Source organism: Capricornis sumatraensis, chromosome 17 (assembly GCF_032405125.1).
Source record: "Capricornis sumatraensis isolate serow.1 chromosome 17, serow.2, whole genome shotgun sequence".
In the NCBI taxonomy this organism is placed as follows: domain Eukaryota; kingdom Metazoa; phylum Chordata; class Mammalia; order Artiodactyla; family Bovidae; genus Capricornis; species Capricornis sumatraensis.
This window is the reverse complement of record NC_091085.1, coordinates 67,457,953-67,485,888: the sequence shown is the minus strand read 5'-3', so window position 1 is coordinate 67,485,888 and position 27,936 is coordinate 67,457,953. Positions and strand designations below refer to the sequence as shown.

At 47.7% G+C, this 27,936-nt stretch overlaps 1 non-coding gene across 1 annotated transcript; it reads right to left on the bottom strand.

Moving 5' to 3' along the window:
• Positions 1-19,201: 19,201 nt before the first annotated feature.
• On the bottom strand, positions 19,202-19,274 carry TRNAG-CCC (transfer RNA glycine (anticodon CCC)). Its single transcript has one exon. It is a non-coding gene; the product is annotated as a tRNA-Gly (tRNA).
• Positions 19,275-27,936: the final 8,662 nt, after the last annotated feature.

The window sequence follows — 27,936 nt, the reverse complement described above, 5'->3', positions numbered from 1 at the left end:
GTTTGTCAAGGTCACCCAAATGAGAGACATCTGGGAAACCATCACAGCCAGAAAGAACTGAAGGCTGCGGGTTGACCAACTGGAATGTAGCATCTTGCATGAGATTCTGGAAAAGAAAAAGGACATGGGCGGGGGCAGTGATTGAGGAAGTTCAAACAGACCGTGGGTTTCTGTTAGTAATAATATGGGGTTGGCCCAAAAATTCATTTGGGTTTTTATTAAGATCTGACGAAAAATCCAAATGAAATTTTTGGCCAATGCAGTATATCGCTGCAGATTGGTTCACTGTGACAAACGTGCCAGAGTAATGTTCGTGGTAGGAGAAACTGGATGCAGGGTGCGTGAGAACTCAAATATTCTCACATTTCTGTATATCAAAAATGATTCTAAAATAATCTATTAACTATCTCTTTAAAAAGATATTTTGAAAATTAAAAGAGAAGGATGAATACTGATGCAATCAGTATTTATAGAGGTGGAATAATCGCCAAGGCATATTATATAGGGCAAAAAACATGGTGTAGAAGGATGTTCCCCTTGGTGTAGAAAAAAACTGGGGGGGAGTGTCGTCTTTCTGAGCAACCACTGCTGAATGTGGGGCAACAAACCGTGTCCCGCGCTGGGTTTAGCCTGTGCTGTCACTGTTTTTGTAATGATTTCACAGCTAAGGAGGGTTTGCACACTTCTTAAATTTTTATTTTGTTTTGTGATTCCAAGTGGCTTCTAGGATCTTAGTTTCCTGACCAGGGACCAAACCCATGTCCCCTACATTGGGAGTGCAGAGTCTTATCCACTGGACTGCCAGGGAAATCCCAAGGTTTGCACATTTTTAAGTGGTTTAAAAAAATACCAAAAGAAAATCCGCGTTGTGTGACCCATGAAAATAATGTAAAATTCACATTTGTGTGTCCATCAGTAAAACTGTACCAGAATCGAGTCTGATATGTTCACATACATCATGTCTGTGGCTGCTTTTGTGTGACGACAGCAGAGGTGAGGCAGTGTGACCAGGGCCACATGCCTGCAAAACCGAACCTATGGCCTGCCGCCTGGTTCTTCATGGAAAATATTTGCTGAGCCAGTGCTTGGCTAGCTCTAGGGGAATAGATGAGAAATTGGTAACAGTTTCCTCCAGGCAGGAGAACAGGATGGCTGGGGGGAGGTGGGGTAATTGTTGCTGGGTGCCAGTTTGATTTTTTTTTAAAGTTGAATTCATTTACCAAATGCAATGTTGAAGAGGAAGTTGGGCTCTTTCAGGCCCATGGGTCAGGGGCTTGAAACATTTTAAGTCTAAAGAAAAACAGTAATGCCCAAAGGCTTTTAAGGCATTGATTATTTGACTGTTTAGAAGGGTTTTTCAAAGGTAGTGCCCTGGTCAAGGTGGGTCAGTGTACAATCAGGGAAGGCTTCCTGGAGGCAGTGAACCTTGATAACTGGCAATTGATGTGTCTGAAATGCAAAAAAGAGACTTAAAGGCAATGTTGTGATTAAATTGAAGAGGAAGAGCTGAAGCTCCGCATTTTGCTGGACATGGTCCCGGATCCCTGATCCATGCTGCTCCTAAGTCCCTTCAGTCGTGTCTGACACTTTGCAACCGCATGGACTGTAACCTGCCCAGCCCTCTGTCCATGGGATTCTCTAGGCAGGAATACTGGAGTGGGTTGCCATGCCCTCCTCCAGGGGATCTTCTTGATCCAGGGATCAAGCCTGTGTCTCTTATGTCTCCTGCAATGGCAGCTGAGTTCTTTACCACTAGCACCACCTGAGAAGCAGCTCCCTGAGCCATGGATAATTAGCTACTATCCACGTTTATCTGTTAAGAGAAGGGAAGCATGAATGTCATAGCTCAGAAGTTACGCAGCCACAATTCTAATCTGGCTGTGATGGAGCGAGTGTAAGGATGACCTCGGTTATTCCCTCTTTTCTCCCCATCTTCAGTGTGGAGACTCAAAGTTCTTCCCATCAAGAGAAAGCCCATTTCCCCTTCCTGCCTTGGGACAGGCCGGCTGGGGGACTGGTTCTGATGAACAGAATGGGGTGGAAGCGGCGGGACTATGTCTGAGCCTTGATAATAGGGGGCTCACACGTTGCCATCTCTCTGGGAGCCCCTCCCACCATGAGGACAAGGCCAGGTCAACCTGCAGGAGGAGAGACGCACGGCCTGGTCACTCCACCGTCCAGGTTACAGCTACCTGACTGCCCAAGAGGATCACCAAGGAGGCGTGGCTTGAAAAGCTAGTTCATTTCCTGACATCGGCCTCAAGGTCCTATGAGGTCCCTCCACTGACCACTGCTCCCCGTCCACTCAGCTCCAGCCACGCCACCCACTCTCTGCTTCTCACCTGTGCCAACGTTGTTCTCACCTGCCAGGAGTTGAATTGTGTCCTCCCCCACCCTCCCCCCGCCCCCCGCAAAAGATATGTTGACGTCCCTGGAACCTGCGGATGTGACCTTATTTGTAAGTGAGGTCTTTACAGATGTCATTAAGTGAAGGATCTCAAGATGAGATCTTTTAAGATATAGGGTGGGCCCTCATTCCAAAGGCTGGAGTCCTTATAATGAAGCCATGTGAAAACACAGACCCAAAGGGAGAACTCTGCAAGACGACTGCGGCGGAGCCTGAGTGATCCAGCCACCATCAGACTAGATGAGGAACCAGCAGGCTAGAAGAGGCAAGTCCCTGGTGGTCCAGTAGTTAAGACTCTCCCTTCCAGTGCAGAGGGTGTGGGTTCCATCCCTGGTGGGTTGGGGAGCTAAGATCCCTCATATGCTAAATTGCTTTAGTCGCATTCAACTTTTTGCGACCCCATGGGCTGTAGCCCCCATGGACTCTGTTCATGGGATTTCCCAGGCAAGAATACTGGAGTGGGTTGCCATTTCCTCCTCCAGGGGATCCCCCTGACCCAGAGATCAAACCTGCATCTCCTGCATTGGCAGGTGGATTTTTTGCCACTGAGCCACTGAGGGAAGTGAAAGTCGCTCAGTCCGGTCCGACTCTTTGTGAACCCATGGATTGTACCCTGACAGGTTCCTCTGTCCATGGGATTCTCCAGATCAGAATACTGGAATGGGTAGCCGTTCCCTTCTCCAGGGAATCTTCCCAACCCAGGGATCTAACCCAGCCACCAGGGAAGCCCATCTTAATCAAGAAAGAGGCTTCTCTACTCATCTAGTCTTTGCGCTGCCCATTTAGAAATCTGTCTGCAGTTCTAGAGGTTGGCCAGCAAGTGGCGCCAGAGGATCATGTGCAAACACGTTTAGGGCGGCGGAACAAGGGGGAAAATCTTTGTGAACCTGAATTCAAAGTGGGAGGTTTCAAGGACACTGTCCACTGGGCCGCAGGAGCCCTAGACATACGGGCCTAACCTGGTCACAATGGATGGGGCTTATTCCTGACTTCGTCTCACTGGGGAGACAGAACACTGCCTCCTTGCCAGTGGAAGCCTGCCCAACAGCGTGGCTGGCGTTTGCCAGTAAATATTTCTGGATAAATAAATGGGTTTGAACCCAGAGGAAGTGCAGGAAAGCTGTCTAAATGCAGACTGCAAGAGGGAGCGTTCTGTCTGGGAAGGAAAGAAAGGATACTGCTAGTCAGGGTTGCAAGCAGAGAAAAGACCCTGGAGGTCTTGAAGACATTGGATACAGGGACCGACTAGAGTCATGGGCAGGGTTAGGAGATGCCAAAGATCTGATAAATGGAATATTTCCTGCCACATCAGTAAACAAAAGATGTCCCAGCCATCAGCGATTCCACCACCGGAGGTGAGCTGGTGAGCGCTGAGGGAACTCAGGAAATAATACCTGCCAGCTAGTAGCCGTCAGACCGTATCCACTCCCTTGAGTGGTGAGCCCTGAGGAAACTCAGGATGTGAAAACACAGGATACTGGCCCCAGAGAGCTGAGGCGCCTAACAAAGGCATGATTTCAGTGAGCCCAGACTCTTGCATCTTCCCATACATGTCTGTATGCATGCTCAGTTGCTCAGTCATCCGTCCGTGTGACCCCATTCACTGTAGCCCACTGGGCTCTTCTGCCCATGGAGTTTCCCAGGCAAGAATACTGGAGTGGGTTGCCATTTCCTCCTTCAGGGGCATCTTCCCGACCCAGGGATCAAACCCTTTTCCCTTGTGTCTCCTACCATTAGCAGGCAGATTCTTTACTACTGAGCCACATGGGAAGCCCTTCCATACATAAAAAAGGCTAAATTCCTTAAGATAACTGATTTTCCTTAATTGACACTACTATTTTGACATGCAGGCTACCTGCCCTTTGTCACAAAACTTCTATATAACCTATCTTCTCCCATTACCCCCTTGGAGCAGTTCTCTTGGTCCTGAAGTCCCCAGATTCCTGCTGAATGAAACATAACTCTCAACTCTTATTAGATTGTGACTATTATTTTTAGTTGAGAGACCAAAGGCACCAGAGATGCAACAGTGGAGCCCATGGCAGGCTGAGAAATGGCCCTGCCGAATAGATATCCTGGCCCTGATCCTTGCAATCACTTTGCCGACAAACCTCTGTATAGTCAAAGCTATGGTTTTTCCAGTAGTGGTGTATGGATGTGAGAGCTGGACCATAAAGAAAGCTGAGTGCCGAAAAATGGATGCTTTTGAATTGTGGTGCTGGAGAAGACTCTTGAGAGTCCCTTGGACTGCAAGAAGATCAAACCAGTCAATCCTAAAGGAAATCAACCCTAAATACTTATTGGAAGGACTGTTGTTGAAGCTCCAATACTTTGGCCACTTAATTCGAAGAGCCAGCTCATTGGAAAAAACCCTGATGCTGGGCAAGATTGAAGGCAAAAGGAGAAGAGGGTGACAGAGGATGAGATGGTTGGATGGCATCACCAACTCAGAGTTTGAGCAAACTTTGGGAGATGGTGAAGGACAGGAAAGCCTGGTGTGCTGCAGTCCATGGGGTTGCCGAGTCAGACACAACTTAGGTACTGAACAACAACAAATCCTTGCAAACTGAGAATACTACCTTATTGGGGAAAAAATATAGTAGGGAGAAAAATAGTGTCTTTGCAGCTATTAAGTGTTTTTAGATTTCTGTGTGAAGCTAGAAGAGGGAGGCTGAGGGAGATTTGATTCCCATAGAGGAGATGGGCAATGTGAGATGGAGCAGAGGGTGATTTTAAGACGCAGCTTTGAAGATGGGAGCAATACAGCCACAAGCCAAGGAATACTGGCAGCCCCCCTCACCCCCAGGATGGAGGAGGAAAGGAACGGAACCTCCTCAGAGCCCCCAGAGGCAGCACGACCCAACAGATACCTCACTGTCCCCCCAGGTTTTCGACTTCTGACCTGCAGAACTGTGAAAGAGTGTGTATTGTTTTAAATCAAGTTTGTGGTTTGTTAACAGCAGCCATAGAGACATTGCTACTGCAGGAGTGAAGAGGTAGAGGGAATGAGGCGACACGAACTACTTAAAGGGCAGCTATGGGCACAGTGAGACTCAACTACTATCTCATGAACCTGTGCAGGCTGGGCGTGGGTGGGACCTCTCTGCTCTTTGACCCGCCTCCGATTGTCTGATGGTGCCTCCCATTGGCTGAGTCCAATAGGCAGGTGAATGACAAGGGGGCGGGGCTGGGAGTCAATGCACCACAACCAGCCGGCCAGGTCTATACCCTGGAGCCGAGATTGCCCATTCCTAGGACGAGCCCCATAATTTGGTGGATTTTCCTCTCTTTCACAGGACAACATACAGACTTCACACGATGGTGCCTCTGGAACATTTCTGAAATATATCTTTACTGATAAACTTATTTCCGACTTGGCAAAAATTTTTTTTAAATGTAATAATCAGTATTGGTGATGGTATTGGGAAATGGCCCTTCTATAATATTCTGATAGAAGTGGTGCAAACTTGTTACTCTTATTTTTTTTGTAAACCACATAGAAGACTTTTCCACAGTGGTTGCAGTTCTTGGAGCTTATTTTAGGAAGTTATTTCGCCCACGTATTAAAGCTTTGAGTATGTGTTGTTTATAATAGTGAAAAATCAAAGCTCTAGAAATGGCCAACCATCAAGAATTGTTTAAAACTTTAAGAAAAAATATTTAAAACTCTGAAATTTTCTTACACAATGATATTCACTTAACTCCTAAAAAGAAGGCCATGAAAAGATTTTCAATATATATTCATTGGGGGAAGAAAGCAGTGTTCCAAACAGTATGTAGAGTATAATTCCATTTTGGTTTAAAGACCGTACTGTAGGTACATGTTTATTTTTACTATAACAAATGTTTTGATGATGCCTTCCTAAATGCATCCATTTTTTAAAATGTATCTTTTTTTTATGAGGGTACCACTTGTGTAACAATATATCAAATACACACACATATGCTTATATATGCATAGACTACTTCTGGGAAGATGCCTAAGAAACTGAAAGCAGCGATGTTCTAATCAGAGGGCGTTGATGCCCACCCACACTCCCTGGGCGCTGACACCTGCTAGACTGCCTCTGCAGCCCTGTCCTCCCTCTGAGAGCTTCTTACAGCTGCAGGCCCTACACACCCTGGCACTAGGCAGGCTTTCTCACCTAGTGAAGTGGGTGGATACATGTCCCAGGTTCCCTGTCCCTTGGCGAGCGAGGACATCTCTGAGGTGTGATCTATGTAGTTGCCCAGACACTTCCAGCCTGGCTGAGCCTTAGCGTCCACACCAGCATCAGGCCCGCTTCAGGACTCCTAACGCCTCTGGGACTTGGACACAGTAAGACAACCGCTCCCCCCATTAATACAATTATATATATATATATAGGTACATGTGTGTGTTTGTGTGTTTATATATATACATGTATCTCTATATATGTGTGCTCTGTGTGTGCTTAGTCGCTCAGTCGTGTCTGACTCTGCAACCTCATGGCCCACTAGGCTCCTTTTATCCATGGGGATTCTCCAAGCAAGAATACTGGAGTGGCTTGCCATGCCCTCCTCCAGGGAATCTTCCCAACCCATGGATCGAACCCCGGTCTTCCACACTGCAGGCAGCTTCTTTACCGTCTGAGCCACTAGGGAAGCCCCTATATATGTGTGTATACATATATAGGCTACAGTCCCTGGGGTCACAAAGAGTCAGACGCGACTGAGCGACTTCACTTTCCTTTCCTTTCCTGTGCATAATAGATACATATATTTATATATGTATAATTATATGTTATATACAATGTATACATATAACATGTAGTGGCTTCCCTGGTGGCTCAGACTGTGAAGAATCTGCCCACAATGCAGGAGACCTGGGTTCTAGCTCTGGGTCAGGAAGTCCCCTGGAGAAGGAAATGGCAACCCACTCCAGTACTCTCGCCTGAAATTCCAAAGACAGAGGAGCCTGGCAGGGCTACAGTCCATGGGGTCACAAAGAGTCGAACATGACTGAGTGACTTCACTTTCACTTTCATAAGTGCAGTCACAAAATAGATGTATGACTATTGCAATAGTTATATGACTAAGTATGTTACATATCATACATATCACATTATATATATACACATCATGTTATATATATGCACATATTTACAATCATGTTATGTATATGTTATACACATATGATATGTAACATTACACCTAGTCATATAATTATTGCAGTAGTCATATATCTATTTTATGACTGCATTGGTATAAAGGTAAATATAACCCAGGCTGGATTCACAACTTTATATTCATTACTACTATGTTCATTTTTTTCTCCTGATTTTATTTTTATTAATAATTAAAAATTTTTTTAAGGCTGCACCACACAGGATGTAGGTTCTTAGTTCCCTGACGAGGGATTGAACCCATGCTCTCTGCCGTGGAAGTTCAGAGTCTTAACGGCTGGACCATCAGGGAAGTCCCTTTTTCTCCTGATTTTAAAAGAAGTCAACCCTAAATGACCTGTGACCCATTGTGCCATCTGTCCTTATGGGACTGCCTTATCGCAGTGCCCTCCCCGGACCTGCGAGTTCTCTATCATCATCATCCTTTCATGATAGGAATCTGCTCAGAGAGGTCGATGCGACAGCCACACAGCACCGCCTGACACTACGCTTCCACATCATGATGACAATGGTCATGTTTCTTGAGTGTATACAATGTGCTGAGGACTGCCCTAAGCACTTTAAGGTGCTGCCTTGGTTTATTTTCATATGAACCTTCCCTACTAGGGAGGCCATAGTAAGATTCCCACTTTATGGATGAGGAAACTGATGCTCAAAAGGGGGAAGTGACTTGCCCAAGGTCCCACAGCTAGACAGTAGGATTATCTCTGGCACCTGACCCTGTGCTTTTAATTACAATGTCATGCCGTCTTTCTCACAAGCAGAGGCAAAATATTTGCTCCTTTAAACACTTACTAAGCTCCTATCTCACCCCAAGTGCTTTCCATTCATGATCTTATTTATCCCTGTGCACACTACTGGCTTCGAGGACTACAGTTGGTTATGCCCAATTTATAGTGGAGGAAGTGGTGCCCAGAGAGGTTGAGTGCCTTTCCCACAGTCACACAGCTGGAAAGTCGCAGAGATGAATTTGAACCCGAGACTCTCTGACTTTTGGAGCTTGGCCTTTTGCCCTTGATTCTGCCTCCAAAGACATCATGCTGGGGCGGGGCTTGGGGGATGACGTGCCAAGCCCAGAGGGCATGAGAGAGGCAAGGCCAGCCTGCCTCCTCTCCAGACTCTGTCTGCCCCGGGACCCTGCCTCACTCACACAGCTGCCAGGGATCAAAGTCCTCTCTGAGATGTATTTGCTGCGAGTTCTAAACAAACGGGTGTTAGCATGGAGCTAAGAGAAACATTGGGAGGACGCGGTATATGAAAGCCGACTGGCCTTTCAAGTCCCGGTGATTGATCAGCCTCCTCTTTGGTCCCATGCTCTCGGGGGGTGGGGGGGGGGCAGGATGGAGGGGTGGGTAGACTCCAGCCCCGGAGCATCAAGGCTGAGCAGTGGGCTACCAAGCTGGTATCTCAACACCGCCCAATTCATCTCCCTTCCATCCTGGAGAAAACTCCCTTTTCAGTTGACGAGCCCAGAAAGCCAAAACACACAAAATAATAATGAGAAACTACCAGTTATTAATGGATTATGCTAACCATGCTAAGCACATCACATGCATTGCTCCTTTTAAGCCAAATCACAAGGCATGTGTCTTTATTGACCCGTTTCACAGATTAGGCTAAGAGCAGAGAGCTATTCACTAGTGAGACTGGATTCTACTCGGCACACAGCAGATGTTGACTGAGCAAGTCTGTGGGGCACGGTTCCTGTTCTCCGCTTGTTCACACTCTTCATGTGGCAACAGAGAGAGAAAGGGACCCTGTGGTCCAGCCCTGTGAAGAGGCAGGCCTGGGCAGAGAGGATGCTTGGTGTGGGTAGCCTGGCTGTTTATGCTGGAATTACTCCCTTCTGATTGAGTCAAAGTCAGTTTTGATGGGTGTTTATCCCAGGCTTGATGGTTAGATCTTTTAACTTTAAATTTTTTATTGAAATATAGTTGGTTTATAATGTTCACGTGTACAGCAAAGTGATTCCGCTTATGTGGTTTCTTTGTCAGCTTCTTGTTCATTACAGGTAATTACAAGATATTGACTATAGTTCCCTGTGCTATCCAGCAGGTCCTTGTAGTTTATCTGTTCTCTATATAAGAGTGTGTATCAGTAAATCCCAAATTCTAAATTTATGCCTCCCCCACCCTTTCCTCTTTGGTAACTGTAAGTTGGTTCTCTATGTCCGTGAGTCTATTTCTGTTAAATAAACTTGTTTGTATCCGTTTGTAGGCTCCACGTATAAGCGATATCATATAAAGTTTGTCTTTATCTGACTGACTTTTCTTAGTATGACAATCTCTGGGTCCCTCCCTGCTGCTGCCAATGGCATTATTTCATTCTTTTTTTACAGCTGAGTAATATTCCATTGTATTTATGTATCACATCTCCTTTACCCTGTTCGTCTGCCGATGGACACTTAGGTTGCTTCCGTGTCTCGGCTATTGTAAACAGTGCTGCTGTGAACATTAGTGTGCATATATCTTCTTGAGGTAGCGTTTTCTCTGGATATGTGCCCAGGAGTGAAAGTGTTGGATCATATGGTAGCTCTACTTTTATTGTTGTTTTTTCTTTTAATTTTAAGACCCTCCATATTATTCTCTATAGTGGCTTTACTAATTTACATCCCCACCAACAGTGTAGGAGGGTTACCACTTCTCCACATCCTGTCCAATATTTGTTATTTGTAGACTGATGATGGCCATTCTGACTAGTCAATTAGATATTTTGAATATCACTTCTTTTGGTGGACAGAAGGAGAACCTTACCTCTCCAGGCAGCTCAGAGAAGATAAACCTCTAGGGATGGTCAATAACCCATGTGTGTGTGTTGAGCAGAGAAGGGGAAGGACACGGCATTTGAGTGCCTGAGATGCTCGGAATGGACCTTGACTTTGCTGGGGTGTTTGAACATTCACCGAAGGGCTCTGGGCTACCCCATCAAGATCTGGGGCAGGGAAGTGGTATGGTAGATCTGATTTCAACACTTGTTGACCACACATGGTTCCTGGCACCCTGTGACGTCAGCTGCTTGCACCAGGACGTCATTCTCGTGTTCCAAACCATGCAGCAGTGACCTCTCTACAGCTGCACTTATGTCTCAGGAAACGTTTGGGGACAGGAGGCAGATACAGTACCTAGTGAGGAAGAACAAGGCGTGGGCTTCAGCTCTCCCATCTATTCTCAGGGCTCAGGATTCACATGATGTTTGGGTGGGTCTTGATGAAGGGAAAGAGAAAAATGAAGTGGCTGAGTTTTCCTAAATATATTTGAATGGACAAACATGTGCCATGGGGCATCTGTGAGATAACTCTCTTAAAGGGTTCTTCTGCACATTCCTTGGCACACCTCCACGCTCCACAATCCTCTCAAACAAGGGCAGTTCTTAGCTGTGACAACCGCCATCCATCCCCACCCCGACAGGGCTGGGGTCGAGGCTGGGACTGCTGTGGAAAGCCTGCAGCATCAATAGAACCGCATGCAATTCATGTACTTTCATTCCCCATAGAATGATTTCTCTCTGCTTACTTGAAACTCGCCTTTTATTTCCTTATGTTCCTGGAAGATGTAGCACCATAGGCTTAGAAAACAGGCTTAGAGGTCACGGAGTGGAACTCTGACTGGGGCGGGGGTGACTGCGATTCAGTGAAGGTGTTAGAGCACAGCGTCTGTGCTTGTCCATTGCGAATCCTGGCTCTATCGCTGACTGTAGTGTGTGCTGGTAAACATGTCACCATGGCTGTTGGGGAAAAAGAAACAAAACCCTGTCACGTAGCATGTGCCAGCTACCATGGTGTGTGTCCCTAGTGGCTGGTGTGTACCAATGTCACTGCCTGTGGAGCTGGGACGAGATATACAGTAGCACCCCCACTATATAAAATTTCCACCAGCCAGGGACTTCCCTGGTGGTCCAGTGGTTAAGACTCTATTTTCACTGCAGGGGCGCGGTGGGGGGGTGGGAGGATGTGTTCCATAAGATTCCACATGCTGTGTGGTGTAGTCAAATAAATAAATTAAAATTTTAAATGACTTTATATTTAAAAAAGAGGTGTAGGGTAGGGTGAAGATTTAATGAAATTAATAATTAAAACATTTCCACCAGCTAGAAGTAACCACAAGAGCATGTATAATAGCAAAACGTACTAAAACAATTAGGAAGTGATGAGTTTGGAGTTAATTTTCAGTTAGAATTTGTGGCCTTGGGGTTTCTGAGGATGGGGACACAAGGTTTTCTAACACAGCATACGTTTCTATTTCTCTCACAGGAAACAGAGACTGGGACAAGGCAGGGAGATGGGGTTTGCCACCTGCCACATTGCCACGTGCTGGGGGCTCCTTGTGTATTTCAGCTCATTTTTTTCCTAGCCTGATATATCTTATCTATCTATGTAACCATCCACCCATCCATCCATCCATCCATTTATCTGCCTATCTGTCTGTCTGTCTACCTGTCTATGTATCCATCCACCCATCCATCCATCCATTTATCTGCCTGTCTGTCTGTCTACCTGTCTATGTATCCATCCACCCATCCATCCATTTATCTGCCTATCTATCATCTATCTCTATCATCTGACTGTATGTGCCCTTAGTCATGTCCAACTCTTTGCAGTCCCATGGACTGTGGCCTGCCAGACTCCTCTGTCAATAGAATTTCCCAGGCAAGAATACTGGAGTGGGTTGCCATTTCTTCCTTCAGGGATCTTTCCAACCCAGGGATCGAACCCAGGTCTCCTGCATTGCAGGCTAATGATTTGCCACTCAGCTGCCTGGGAAGCCCTTATCGTCTGTCCACTTATAATCTATATAGTTATATTATCTTCTAGGAAATTGCTACCCAAGTAGCGACACGATTTTATATTTTGCTTAAGTTCCAAAATTCTTATTATAAAAATAGCATATATTAACTCTGCAAAGTAAATATAAGCCAGTCTCTGGAATCCAGCAAACGTTGACTAAATCTTAGGTACTATTCCTTGAGAATACGCCCATCCATTTTGCTGAACTGATGAAAGAAGATGAAAAGTAAATGTTTTCTCCCAACCCAGATGCCACCACTGTAAGTTTTCTGGTGTAGAAGCCTCTACTCTGTTGCTATAACTGTATTAAAGATAACCAAAAAACAAAAACAAACGCACAGGACTATCTGGTACATGCTGTTTCATGCTCTGTTTTATTTAATTAATTGTAAACACAGAATGCAGCTTTCGACGACCTGCAAGAAAAGATGGAGTCAATGGGGCGAGTCATGTAACTGCAGGGAATTACTGTCATTATAAAAGCTACTGGCAACCTCCACATTAATCTCTGAAGTTTTTTTGCCTCTGATCTGCTTCTGAGTTTTGGGCCCCTGAAGCTTCCGCCTTTTCAGAGTTAAGCCCATCGCCTATCTGTCCCCAGCATCGACATCGCTGCTCAGCGCCGGGCCCTTCTGAGACCTGTGGGGACAGTGGCCAGGGGTCCCCCATCGCCCCGCCGTGCCCCGCCCCGCGGGCTGCGCGGGTCACTCCGTCACGTGTGCGACCCTCGTGTCCACCCGCCTCTCCCCTCGGTGCGTCTATAATCTTGCGCTCTGGGGAGGGTCCTGGGCAACAGCTGCCTTTGATCAGCCCAACATCTGGGAGACTCGGCACTTCAAGAACGCTGACTGGTGATCAAAGATGAGAACGCTGTGACAGCGGAGACTTGGCTAGAACCCAGCCTGGCTAAATGCACTGATGGGGGAGGGGGAGGAAGGCCGGGGGGGGGGGGTGGAGTGTCGGGTGGCCGGCGGGGCGGAGGGCGGGAGCGAGGAGCAACCCACCCAGCCGCCAGCGCTTGGCTGCAGGGGCTGTTAGGAGCATGGGCTTTGCTTCTGGGACCTTGACTCTCCATGCCTCAGTTTCCTCCTCTGCAAAATGGGGATTATTAGCGTGAGGACAAAATGGGTTGAGAAAGGAAGAGTGTTTAGAACAGAAGCCTGGCTCCCAGTTTGAGCTCATAAATGCCAGCTGTCGTTGCCGCTATTAAGGCCGCTGGCATTCCTAGAGCCAGATCATGGAGGGACTGAGGGTCTGCATAGTCTCCAAAGCTTTAGTGCCTACTAATTTTTTTCTTTTTAATTTACTTATTTAGCTGTGCCAGGTCTTACTTGCAGCATGCAGGATCTTAGTTCCCTGTCCAGGGATTGAACCTGGGCCCCCTGCATTGGGAGTGAAGAGCCTTAACCACTGGGCAACCAGGGAAGTCCCAGTGCCTACTGATTTTTAATGATTTATTTGGAGCCTCAGTTTCCCCATCAGTAAAATGGGGAGCCACACAAGATGCTGCAATTCAACAAGGATTATTGCTTTTCCAGGTGGCGCTAGTGATAAAGAACCCACCTGCTAATGCAGAAGATGGAAGAGATGCAGGTTTGGTCCCTGGGTCGGGAAGATCTCCTGGAGGACGAAATGGCAACCCACTGCAGTATTCTGGCCTGGAGAATTCCATGGGCAGAGGAGCCTGATGAGCTACAGTCCATGGGGTTGTAAAGAGTTGGACACCACTGAAGCGACTTAGCACACATTGCTTTTCCATTTGATTGGTGGAGAAACTGAGGTCTGGAGATGTGAAGTCACGCAACCAAGAAAGAGCCCAGAATCTGCCCATCTGGGAACTGGTCCTAACTGGAGGGTTGGGCTGCTGCCTCATGGGCCCAATGCAAAGCCACTGGGATTTTTGCTCAAGCCAAGAATTCTCCTTTTATCTCCTGCAGGTTGGGTTCAGTAACATTACTACCAACAGCAGCAGATTATTTTTTATTTTATCTAGATTTTTTTTTTTTGGATGTGGACCATTTTTTAAAAGTCTTCATGGAGCTTGTTACAATATCGCTTCCGTCTTATGTTTTGCTTTTTTGGCCCCAAGGCATGGGGGATCTTAGCTTCCCAACCAGGGATCAAACTCACACCCCCTGTATTGGAAGGCCAGTCAAGTCTTTATTTTATATTATTTTTGGCTTTCAGTGTCTTATTAAAATACAACATACACACAGCAGAATGCATGTGTCAACATGAATGGGCCCAAACTAAAGGCACTCATGAAACCAGCAACCAGATGGAGACGCTGCCCCTCCCCCGACTCCGGAGACTCCCTCGTGCGCCCTTCCGGTCACTAACCCTCTCCATGGAAACGGCTTAAATTGTTTTTTATTTATTGCATGCTCACAGGAAATCGCCTGGCAGGCCTTGGCCTCACATGAGCTTTGCAACAACACTCTGAAGCTTGCCCTGTTAACATCCCTATTTTACAGATGAGAAAACAGAGGCACAGAGTGGAAGGAACTTGCCCAAGGTGACACGCTGGTCAGTGAGGCTTCAAAATCTCATGCCCTGGCTGCAGGACTGTGAGCTCTTGCTTTTAGAGGAATGATGTTCTTGGAAGTGGTCAGTACAGAAAAAGTGATAGCTGCTCAGTCTTGTCCAACTCTTGTAACCCCATGGGCTGTAGCCCACTAGACTCTTCTTGTCTGTGGGATTCTCCAGGCAAGAATACTGGAGTGGATAGCCATTCCGTTCTCCAGGGGACCTTCCCAACCTAGGGAGTGATCCTGGGTCTCTTGCATTGCAGGCAGATTCTTTACCATTGCAGCCTCCAGGGAAGCCTGGTCAGTACAGACAGTAATTCTGATTTTTGGAGGAGAAGGGGTTTTAGGGAAGAAGCAACTTACATATGATAATTGTGGAACACATCGGGGCTTTTAGGAAATAGAGCTGCCCCTATTTCAGTGGCCCCGTGGGCTTTTACTGATGCTCCTGAGCTCCTGATAAGCTGTGGTCAGTGGCTTGCCTTCAGGGACTGGATACGGCCGCCGGACCTCTCTCCTCTCACCAGTTCTCTCCTCCAAGACCTTCATCAGTTCATAGAGGGGACATGCAGATGGCACCAGAGAGAAGACCTCTGCCCCGTCCCTGTGGTCTCAGCCTGTGTCTGAAAGCAGAGCTTGAGGCAAGGGTTCATGTACAGGCACTTGGCTTGGAAAGTGACACCAGGGAGGAGGAATGAGGGGCAGGGAAGGAAGGAGAGCCAGTGTGGGCATGTGTCACTGATTTGGCCATGGCTACAGGCAGCTGGCAGGGCTTCCCAGGTGGCACCAGTGGTAAAGAACCCATCTACCAATGCAGGAGATGTAAGAGACATGGCTTTGATCTCTGGGTTGAGAAGATCCCCTGGAGGAGGGTATGACAACCCACTCCAGTATTCTTGCCTGGAGAATCTCATGGACAGAGGAACCTGGCAGTCTACAGTCCATGGGTTTGCAAAGAGTCAGACATGACTGAAGCCACTTAGCATGCACACATGCATGCATAGGCAACTGGTGTGGTTGCTGCAGGACCAAGGAAGCCTCATGGAATGCCTCTCAGAAGCATCTGCGCATGACATGAAAGAGAGAAGCATTTCTCCATTGGCTCCCATCTGCCACTGGTCAAGGTGACCTCATGACTGTTAACTGCCTCCCGCTTTTAGGTTGTTCACTGGTGAACCAGTCCCCACATCAGTGGCAGAGGTAAGAGGTGGGTTTGAGTAGATAGAAGAGGTGCGCAAAGAATCCGAGAACCTGGACGCCACTCCCCTTAGAATCTGTGAGCTGGGGCTGGCGTGTGCTCTCCACAGCCAACTGGTCAACCTCACCTGTTGTCCTTCCCCCTCCCACTCTCCACCCAAGTGAACTCACTCCCTCCATCCTTTGCTTTGACACCATCTCTGACAACACAAGATGGCCCCTGCCTGACTTTAAGACATCCTTGATGACTTCTCTCAGGGTCCAGTGGTTAAGAATCTGCCTGCCAGTGCAGGTTTGATCCCTGGTCTGGGAAGATTCCACATGCCACAGGGCAACTAAGTCCATGCACCACAACCACTGAAACCACGTGCTGCTACTACTGAAGTCTGAGCACCCTAGAGCCTGTCTACCACAAGAGAGGTCATCGCAGTGAGAAGCCCAAGCAACACAACTAGAGAGTAGCCCTCTCTCATTGCAACTAGAGGAAAGCCTGTATGAAGCAACAAAGACAGAACACGCAAAAAAAAAAAAAACCATTCTTGAAATGTATTTCGCAGATATTCTCATTGTGAAATTCTAGCCCCTAGTCCCTCAGAATGTGACCTTATTTGGAAATAGGGTCACTGCAGATATAATCAGATGACGTCATGCTGGTGCAGGGCGAGCCCCCAATCCAGTGTGACTGTTGTACTTCTATAAAGGGGAACATGGGACATGGACATGCCTGCAGGGTGAACACCATGTGAAGATGAAGGCAGAGATGGAAGTGAAATGTCTGCAAGCCAAGGGATGTCGAAGATTGCTAATCAACCCACCGGAAGCCAGGGGAGAGGCCAGGAACAAACAGACCCTCCATATCCTCAGAAGGGATCACCCTTGCTAACACCTTGATCTTGGACTTCCAACCTCCAGGACCATGAGAATAAACTTCTACTGTACCAGCCACCCCGTTCATGATACTTGGTGACAGCAGCCTTAGCAGACTAATAAACACCCTAAAATAGAAAATTTCAGTGCTGCCAAGGAGAGGAACCTCTCTTTCCTGAAGTGTTTTGGGTCATGGGCCATGCAAATCATCAAACAAAATGACAGATCCTCTCTACAAAAATCTCAGGTGCATGTAGCATTTTGGAAACAAGATTTGGAAATTCTTGAATATTGGAGATATGTTACTGCTCAGAGGAGAACAGTTTTAGGCAGACATGAAGAAGCATCCCCGAGCTGATTAAGTCAAGTGGATTTGATCTACAGATGTTCTTTGTATGAACGACCTTTGTTGAAACATAAATCATGAGAAGGGAGAGAAGCCCGAAACCTTTCATGATGGAAAGAGTGTGAATGGCAAGAACCGTGGGCAAGGGTTTGGCATGAATTAAGCCCCCTTGAGTCATGTCATAGCTTCCGGCTCCCAGGAGAGGCTCTCCAATGCTGGTCCCTTTCTGCCAGCCCCTGGAAGCTAGGGACGTATAAACAGGATCTGGCACTTGCGGACCAGAAAAATTACATGGGGCTGTTCATTTTAACCAGATCGCCAGGTTTTCAGCAGATTTGCACCATCAATGCCCTGTTCAGATTCCCTTCACTTTTCTTTTCCGTGTGAACATTCTCTGGCTTCCTTGAACTTTCGCTCCTCACAGCTGCACCTGGAGCTGTCTTTGGAAGTCTGCTCCCAGGCTACCCACTGCTCTGCTTACAAACCCAGAGTGCTGAGATACCAGGAGATAGACTACACCCTGGGCACCACCCTTAGCTATCAACTAACTGGTTCAGGAGCGTAAAAGCTCTATTTCTTTGCCTTGATGAGTTGAGACAAGCTGTGAGGCAAAATTTATGCTCCCGAGCTCCCCACAGGATCAGGCTAAGCTGGGGCTTTGTGGAGACCTCACCCTGACTTGGCTTCTCCCCTGTCCCCCGTCTGCTTTCCCCCATCACCTGTTGCTTCCTCCTGGAGCACTTCCTTAATAAATCACACGGCAGGAGACTTCCAGTGTCCTTTCCTGCTTCTGCAAACCTGATGTCAGTGGGGGTGGTTTAGTCCGTTCTGAGCATCCCAAGTACCTTCTCAAATAGCCTGGACTGTCTCCTGTGGGCTTGATCCAAATTTTGCTTAAGCAATAAGAGGAGAAAGAATAGTGGGAGATACTGTTATGAGAGATGAACCAGGGAAGACATCCTTCCGTTAATAAAGTGATCAAGGCAGGAGGTCTGAGCAGAAGCCAGAGTTTCTCCATCTCGACATTACTGACATTTGGGGCTGGATAGTTCTTTGGATTGAGGGGCTGTCCTGAGCATCGGAGGAGGTTGAGCAGCCTCCTTGGCTTCTTCTCACTAGATGCTAGTGACCAGTTGTGAGCACCAAGAGTGTCCCCAAACATTGACAGATGCCCTCCGGTTGAGAACCACTGCATTAAACCAAGACCTGAGTGCTGAGTAAGACTTAGCTCAATGGAAAGCAGCATTCTGAAGAGAGGAAACAGCCTGTGCAAAGGCCCTGAGGCGGGAAGGACTCGGATTATCGGAGGAAGAGAAGGGAGGTTAATGTGGCCAAGAGCAGTGAACGAGGGGGGAGGGGGTTCTAGATGAAGATGGGCTGGCCATATATCACGCAGGGGCTTGTGCAGCGAAGACTTGCGATTTTAACTTAAAAGCAACGGAAAGCCATGGAAGTGCTTTCCCCTTCAATTTGATGTGTATTTATGGAACATCTGCTCTGTGCCAGACACTGTGTAAGGGAAAGTTGGAGAAGAACTTTCAGAGGAAGGATCACAGTGAACGGTGAGGTCGTCTCCCAGGACGACATTGTAGTTCCCAGTGCCAGACTCAGGAAGGTCATACTGACGTTTTGTAATTGGCCACAGAAATCAAGAGGTGCTGAGGATTAGGACTTCAGCCCCCATGTAGCCCACAAGAGCATGTCATCCACAAGTAGAACAGCCTTTCTTTCTAATCTGGTTGCCTTTTCTTTTCCTTTTTTTTTCCTTCCCTCCCTCCTTTCTTTCTTCTTTTTGTCCAATCCCCTGGCTGCAGCTTCTAGTACAGTATTGAATAGATGCAGCAGGAGTGGCCATTCCTCTCTCTTTTTTTTTCAAAAAAATATTTGTGTAGCTGTGCTGGATCTTGAGTTGCGCCATGTGGGATCTAGTTCCCTGACCAGGGATTGAACCTGGGTCCTCTGCATCGGGAGCACACAGTCTTAGCCACTGGACCACCAGGGAAGTCCTGTCATCTTTGTCCTAATCCAGATCTTTAGGGAGAGTGGGGCATACGTGTTGTGTTCCATCATTAAGCCCTCATGTTTGGTCGACTGAAAAAGTCCTTGATGCTGGGAAAGATTGAGGGCAGAAGGAGAAGAGGGTGTCAGAGGATGAGATGGCTGGATGGCATCACTGATGTGATGAACATGAACTTGGGCAAGCTCCAGGAGATGGTGGGGGACAGAGGCCTGGCATGCTGCAGTTCACGGGGTCGCAAAGAGTCGGACATGACTGTGTGACTGAATAACAACAAGCCTGACACTTGCTGAGGGTTTCTTGTAATCAGGTTGAGGATGTTTTCTTCCCATCCCTTTCTCCCCCGGACTGCCCACAAAGGGTGTTGAATTCCAGAAGGATGGCAGAGGAGCACCTTGAACAGAAATTTACATTTAAAAAAAAATTTTAGAAGTCCCTTCTGGCCATTTACAGGAGAGTGACCTGCAGAGGGCAGGAGTGGAGGCAGAGAGGCTGGGGAGAAGACTGTGTGGTCGGGCAGGCGAGGGATGCTGGTGTCCTCGGCGCTGGTCTTAGCTATGGAAAGAAGGGCAGCGCTTCCAGAGATGCTGTGGTGGGAAAGATGACACTGAAGTTGACAAACCCAGCCATAGGCATGGTCCCAGGTCAGGATTTCTAGAAGCAGAGCCTGAGGGGTTGGGGAGGGGGAGTGAGGCATCGAGGAGAGGGCAGGGGCAGGGGCCCAGCCAGGGTGTGGTCCCAGCTGAAGTCTGGCTTTGGCCTGACCCTCAGGGGACTCTGGAGCATCACCTGCATTACAGAGTTGCCCCCATATCCGCCGATTCTTGGCTGCCCCCAGTAGAAGGAAGTGTAGCCTCCCAGGGGTGTCCATCTCTGGACGAAGTGGCTTGACTCAGTCCAGTGCAGTTTCTCAGGGAAGGTTGCATGGTTGTGAGCCTCCTGAAGCAACTCGGGAGTGGGTGCATCAGGAATAATGGGAATGTGGGCGGAGCTTTGGCCACATCTATCACCTCTATGGAATGTACATAGGGCTCCCCATGGCCGCTAACAGGTCCAAAAGGGTGATGGACTAACTTTCGCAATTAAACCATCAAAATCCTTAAAAAGATCAGGGGTGGCACAGAAGTGGGGTGTGTGTGTGTGTGTGTGTGTGTGTGTGTGTGTGTGTGTGTGCGCGCGCGCGCGCATGCGCGCGCTTGGGATGCCTAACCAGCTCAGCCACTTTTCCCAGGCCTGAGGGGTTTCCCAGGACAGGAGGCTTTCAGGGCTAAACCCAGGAACATTCCAGGCAGTAGTCACCCTATTAGTGGAAAGTAACAAGCCACGGTGGCTCAGACAGTAAAGAATCTTCTTGCAAAGCAGGAGACCTGGGTTCGATCACTGGGTTGGGAAGATCTCCTGGAGAAGGGCATGGAAACCCACTCCAGTATACTTGCCTGGAGAAGTCCATGGACAGAGGAGCCTGGTGGGCTATAGTCCATGGGGTCGCAAAGAGTCGGCTAAGACTGAGAGACTAACACTTTAATACATAGGATTGTAATAAAATAAGCTTTACCTACAGACTACATGCTGGTGACATGCCTTTACACAGTCTATTTTTAATATTTAGGTGGTGATAAAACTGACCAGTGGGATGTAGTTTCCAGAAGTGGCCTAATTTTCTTTGTAAAGGTATCAGAAGAATGGTGGCTTCGTGGCGGTGTGTTCAGGCCCTAGTTTTGAAGAGGGGGAGATATTTACAAAGTCTTAAGCTCTCCTGTGCCCACATCATGTGGCCCCCTGCTTCTGCTTTCTAACTGTGGCCTGGACAGTGGCAGGATGCTGACATACAGATATCACGGCTCCCACCCATCCCAGAACCTCTCTCTCCTTCCCTTTTCTACATCTCTTTTCCTTTCTCTCTTTCCCTTTCCACTTTTCTTCCCTTCCTCTCTCTTTCCCTTTTTCTCTCTTTCCCTCTCTCTCTCTCTCTCTTTCCCTTTCTCTTTCTTTCTCTTTCCCTTTCTCTTTCCCTTTTCCTCTCTTTCCCTTTCTTTCTCTCTCTCTTTCCCTTTCTCTCTCTTTCCCTATCTTTCTCTCTAAAAGGAGAGACTGACCGACTTAGGTCCTGAAGTTTTCAGATTTCTGCTCCGCAGATGGCGCCAGTCCTCTGGGGGCTTTCCTGGAATCGCTCCTTCACCTACACAGATGGCAGACACAAATGCCCACCTTGTGAAACAACTATCTCCCAGACCCTCTTCCCTGCTTTGCCAAGATACACAGTCTCCAACCTTTCCACTTGTGCCCCGTGCCCAGCCATCTCAGAGAGAATGAGCCACTTGTGAGTCCCACAGGACAGCCCTGCCTGCCTGGGGTGGCCCATTGGCATCTCCAAGAGCCTGACCTCCTCTGCCCTGGGCTTGGCTACCTCATGCCAAAGCTGGCCTGACTCCCTCCCCAGCTCCCGGGTGGCTGCTGCCCAGCAAAGGCCACAGCACCTCCTGCTCTGGTCAGAGGACTGAGTTTTCTTGGCAGCCTTTAAAGACAATTTTCAAAAACCTTATTTGACTTCTTTTCCAAAAAGAGCCCAGAAAACAATCTCCCAGCCAAAGGCAATGCCTCTTGCTTGGGGACCGCCCTTGCACAGGCAAGCTGCTGAAGAGACTTTCCCCCTTTCTTCCTAGTGTGTGTGTTTAATTGAAGTATATGTTGTGCCAATCTCTGCTGTACTGCCAAGTGACTCTGTTTTACTCATACATGCTTTCTTTTTTAAAATATTCTTTTCCACTATGGTTTATCCAAAGAGATTGGATAGGGTTCCCTGTGTAATACAGTAGGACCTTGTTTATCCATTCTAAATGTAAGCAAGTTGACAGCAATTTGGTTTTCTGATCTCAAATTTTAGGAAAAGTGAAAGTGAAGTCGCTCAGTCGTGTCCGACTCTTTACGACCCCATGGACTGTAGCCTACCAGGCTCCTCCGTCCATGGGATTTTTGGAAAGTTTTTTAAAAAATATCTTATCTTTCTCTCATTATAGTTGATTTACAGCGTTGTGTTAGTTTCAGGTGTATGGCAAAGTGATTCAGTTTTACATGTGTGTATATATAGATATTCTTTTTTAAATTTTTTCTAGTATAGGTTATTACAAGAAACTGAATATAGCTTCTTGTGCTGTACAGTAGGTCCTTGCTGTTAATCTATTTTCTATACAGTAGTTTGTATCATTAATCCCAAACTCCTAATTCATCCCTCCCCTCCCCTTTGGTAACCATAAGTTTGTTTTCTGTGTCTTTGAGTTTACTTTGTAAATGAGTCCATTTGTATTATTTTTAAAGATTTTACATACAAGTGATATCAGAAATCTGTCTTTCTCTGTCACGTTAGTGATCTCTAGGTTTCTAGATCCCAGCTTATCCCCTCTCCTCCGTAAGGCTCTGTGGGCTGGACTTCTCAGGTGGCTCAGTGGTAAAGAATCTGCCTGCTGGTGCAGGAGACACAAATGTGATCTGTGGTCTGGGACGATCCCATACGCCCCGGAGCAACTAAGCCCGTGCGTCACAGCTACCGAGCCTGCACTCTGGAGCCCGGGAGCTGTAACTGCTGAACCCACGTGCCGCAACCACTGAAGGCTGCGTGCCCTAGAGCCCATGCTCCGCAGCAAGAGGAGGCACTGCAGTGGAAAGCGAGAGCACCGCAGCTAAACAGGAGCCACCCTCCAGCCCCACCCAGTCACTGCAACTAGACAAAGCCTTCCCAGCACAGCCAAAAATGAATAATAAAAGTCTCTGCAGCTAACGGTCCCTTCCTTTTGAATAGAATTTGAATAGTTACCTGTCACAGCATGTAACATGTTGGGTCAGGTGAGATATGAAGGTTGAGAGCCTGCACCTGAGTCCGTGAAGTCCAGAACCGCAGGCCCTTTGCCCACGTGAGATGAAACAGGGTCTCGGAAGGCTGGCTTTTGCTGCAGAGCAAAGTGGTCAAATTGAGCGGCTCTGAATACTCACCTGGGAAACCATCCTTTCCTAATATTAGCTACTTGCGGTCGAGGCAAGCCAGCCAAGCATATCACACGCATAAAAGAGACCTCAGCGCCCGGTCAGGATGGATCACAGACTCAAATTCCCAGGCTGGGAGGTGTCTTGGGCTGGACTGCTCCAGAAGCAGACCCTGAGCCAAGGGATCAAGTGAAAGGATGTTTGGGAGGTGATACTAGAAAGCCCTGAGCCAAGGGGAGGGTGTTGAACAAGTCGCAACTGGTCAGACAGGGAATTAGGCCTTGTTATCGAAAGCAGGGTCTTGCTGCTCATTACTCAAAAGCCAATAGAGAGGCCAGGTTGGTGCAAAGGAAAGCTTGCTTTATTTTGGATAAAGCTGACAGCTGAGGATAGGGGGTAGGAAGGGCCGATGTCCATCCAAGGGCTGACTTCCCCACCCTGCCCCCCACCCCTCACCACCGCAATCAGGGCGTAAGAGCTTTTAGAGATGGTGGGGGGGCTATATGCAGAAACAGCACAGTCAGCTCTGACAGTCATCTTCAAATTGGTCATTAGTTGCCTGACCATTGTCATCTTGGTTATTTTAGGTACAATTAATCTTCAGTTCCAGAGTTTCCATTTCTTTGAGGTCAGTTCTTGGAATTGTGGCAACTCATGTCTGGGTACAGCCTGGTCATCATGAAGTGAACATCTTCCACCTGGTGGGAGTTTTAGTATCTATAAGACAGCTCACAGAATATGGCTCAGAATATTATTAATATCTATAGCCTTTGAGAAGGAGCTTAAAGGTCCTCGACTGTGCTTAATGACTACATTATGATTATATTGTCTCCTTTGACCATTTTCCTTTGTTCCTGCATTTTTCTCACTTTTCTGATTAAACTTCCTTTTTGGCTAAATTTTTTCAACAGACAAAACACAGGCCGAGGACACGGCTGGCAGCGGAAGGGGTTGGGACTGGTTGGCAAGGACCATAGGATCCTGCTCCATTTCAGCCTGAGGCTCTAGAATCCTTGTCTTTCACTCTCCTTTCCCAGCATTAAAAGCCTCGATTTGGTGACTGGACAGCCCCGTGTTAAAAACAAGACCAAGTTGTCTGAAATGCAGTGTGGTTTGAATATGTGTATGATATCCTGAGAGTCCCCTGGACTGCAAGGAGATCAAGCCAGTCAATCCTAAAGGAAATCAGTCCTGAATATTCATTGGAAGGACTGATGCTGAAGCTGAAGCTCCAGTATTTTGGCCACCTGATGTAAAGAACTGACTCGTTGGAAAAGACCCTGATGCTGGGGAAGATTGAAGGCAGGAGAAGGGGACGACAGAGGATGAGATGGTTGGATGCCATCACCAACTCGATGGATATGAGTTTGAGCAAGCTCTGGGAGGTGGTGAAGGACAGGGAAGCCTGGTGTGCTGCAGTCCATGGGGTCACAGTCGGACATGACTGGTTGACTGAACAACAACAACAATGGTATTGTTAGTTGGCTCCAGTTGTCATAACGAAGTCCTTAAACAGAAATTAATGCTCTGGCAGTTCTGGAAGTTTAAGATCAAGGTCTCAGCAGTTTGGTTTCTGCTGAGGTTTCTCCCCTTGGCTTACAACAGCCATCTTCTCTCTGTGTCTTTACCTTAATCTTCCTTCTCTGTGTATCTGTCTACATTCCCTTTTCTTACGAGGACCCCAATCATAGTGGATTAGGGCCCACCCTGGTGACCTCCTTTTACTTAATTACCTCTTCCATGTCTCCTAATAGCAGCACATTCTGACGTCCCAGGGATTACGAGTTTAACATATGAATTTCAAGGTGACACAGTTCCATCCATAACAGATGTTGACACTGGAAATTGCATCGCAAACCATGGGAACCCTTTTACCCAATATTAGGACGGCTGAGTTTCCATTTCCTCCCTGGGGTATGTTTATCCTCTACAATGCAGCCACTTTATTTCATTAGGAGACTTGACCAACTGTATAGCACAGGGAACTCTTCTCAATACTCTCTAATAACCTATATGGGAAAAGACTCTAAAAGACAGTCAATATATGTATATGTATAACTTATACACTTGGCTGTACCACAGAAACTAACATAACATTGTAAATCAACTATACTCCAATACAAAAAAAATTTTTTTAAGGGACTTCTGGCCTGTGACATCCAACATATGCCATGCTGAAGACATCCTCCTGGGAATAGTTACTGAATCCCCCTTGGAATTAGGGATTTAAGCAAATGAGGAGGAACGAATAGCAGGTGACTTCCACGAGCATCGTCTGCAGGGGCTGATTTTGTCATCAACCCATACTTCTCAGACTCAGATGCACAGTAGGTTCACAGGGGGACTCTGAGTAATCATGGTACCTGGACTCCATCCCTGACCAGTTGTATCAGATTCCCTGCACGTGTGACTAGGACATCAGAATTTTTCAGCTTCCCAGGTGATTCCGGGGTGCTGCCAAAGCTTGAGAAGCACGTTTCTAGGCTATTGTGTCCCCCAAGAATACTTTGTGGTTCAAAATAAGAGTTGAGAAGGATCCTGTAATAAAAGGACTCTGTAACAATTCATATATAAGGCTTCCTGGGTGGCTCAGTGGTAAAGAATCTGCCTGCCAATGGAGGAGACAGAGGTATGTTTGATCCTTGGGTTGGGAAGATCCTCCGGAGAAGGAAATGGCTATCACCTCCAGTGTTCTTGCCTGGAGAATTCCATGGGCAAAGGAGCCTGCAGGGTTACAGTTCATGGGGTCACAAAGAGTCGGACACGACTAAACGACTAATGCATAAGACGTGCAGACACAGGCATGACTGCCTTGAAGGAAAACAATTCTACTCAGAAACGCCCAGAAGCAGAAGGCACAGCATGGCACGCAAGGCCATGGGATGCACCGGGCTCTGTCGGGAGGCAGAGCAGGAGATGGGCAAGAGCCTTTCTAGTGGTTTCTGCAGGAAAAACAGGCCACAGTAGCCAGGCTAAAGTTTGGCCAGTTTGACAGGTTCAAACAGGTTCTGGGGCATACAGGCTGTCCCTTGTTGCCTGGTACCTGGCCCCTGGGGGTCACCTGGTCTGTGAGAGCCCAGTAAAGGAAGGGGTTGGGGTATAGGCTCTGGCTTGGTTGGTTTGCATAGAAATCTACAAGCAAGTCCTTTTCCAGCTCTAGGAATCAGCTATCCCTGGGAGGGGTGGTCTGTCCAGAATAAGTATGCCCCCCCACCCCTGATGTCAGAATATAATAAAATATAGCAAATTTTAAAATGTGATGACTACCCCTTGCAGAGAGAAACACAGAAGGCAGGGTGGCCTGCCCCAGGCCAGGTGGAGTTCTGGCTAAATTCTACTTAGCATTAACATGGTCGGGGGTTTCTAATGTCCCTGCAGTTCCCCCAGGTGGCACTTGTCTACTAGCCAAGGACTGGGAAAAGGGTAAGGAAGGAAGTCAAGAGGGAGGAGCCACAGATGACCTAAGAGCACCACATCCAATCAGACAGATGGGTGGAGAGGACTAGGTGGCCAGGTGATAGGGCCCAAACGAGCAAACCCTGCCGGGACCGACAGTGCCGAAGCTCCCGGTGTCTGAGACCACCCCAGATCAGACAAGCATCCAGGGAAGGAGAGGTGGATGGCAGGGAAGAGAGAGACGAAAACGGAATCTCTGGCTGGAGAATCCTGGGCAGTTCTGCAATCGACAGCCTCACTGTTCAGATGGGAATGCTGGATCAGAGAGGGGCAGGGACTTCCCCAAGGTCACACAGCGAGGGGCGGGGCAGAGCAGAGACTGGGATTCTGATCTTTCAGTGACAGAGGTGTCCCTGTGGGTCCTCCACAGCTCCTTTCAAAACACAGCAAGACCCTATTGTAGGTACTTCCTGGGTTTCCAGCTTCCACTAGGGATGTGAGCCAAGAGGGCAACATCAGCTCCTGGCCCCCTGCCTGCTGTGTCCCCAGCACCTCAGAGTCTGGGTCAGAACCTTCCCCTGTCTAGGGCTTATTTTGGTCCACACACAGAACCCAGCCCCCAGTACCTTCGATCTCTGAAGCTGACCCTTATTGTAATCAACTCAGAGTGTTAACAGTGCCAAGGCTTGGCACTCACCATGTGCTGAGGACCTGTTTGAATGTGTCCATGCTTTATCTCTCTTCCTCCTCACTCTAACCCTACAGGGTAAGTTTTGTTATTATTTCCACTTTACAGAGAAGGAAACTGAGGTCCGTTTTGTAAATATTTCCCAAGGCAAGTAGCAAACACAGATCCTCTGCCAGATACTGGGTTCAATATGTGTATTTAGCTGCTTCCATCTTTGGTGTTTGTGCCCCGTTGTGTCTGACTCTATGAGACCCCATGGACTGTAGCCCACCCAGGCCCCTCTGTCCATGGAACTTTCCAGGCAAGAGTACTGGAGTGGGTTACCATTTCCTACTCCAGCGGATCTTCCTGACCCAGGGCTTGAACTTGCGTCTCCTGCACCTCCTGCATTGGCAGGTAGATTCCTTACCACTGACTTCCATCCTCAAACATTTCCTTTTATTAAACACATGCTCCTGGGCACTTAGCATACATCATGCCATCTCATCTTTGTAATGACCTCATGAAATTGGCACCACTGACATCCCCATATAACAGATGGGGCAGAAAAGAGGTGATGTGTCTTACCCTAGGGGACATGGCCAT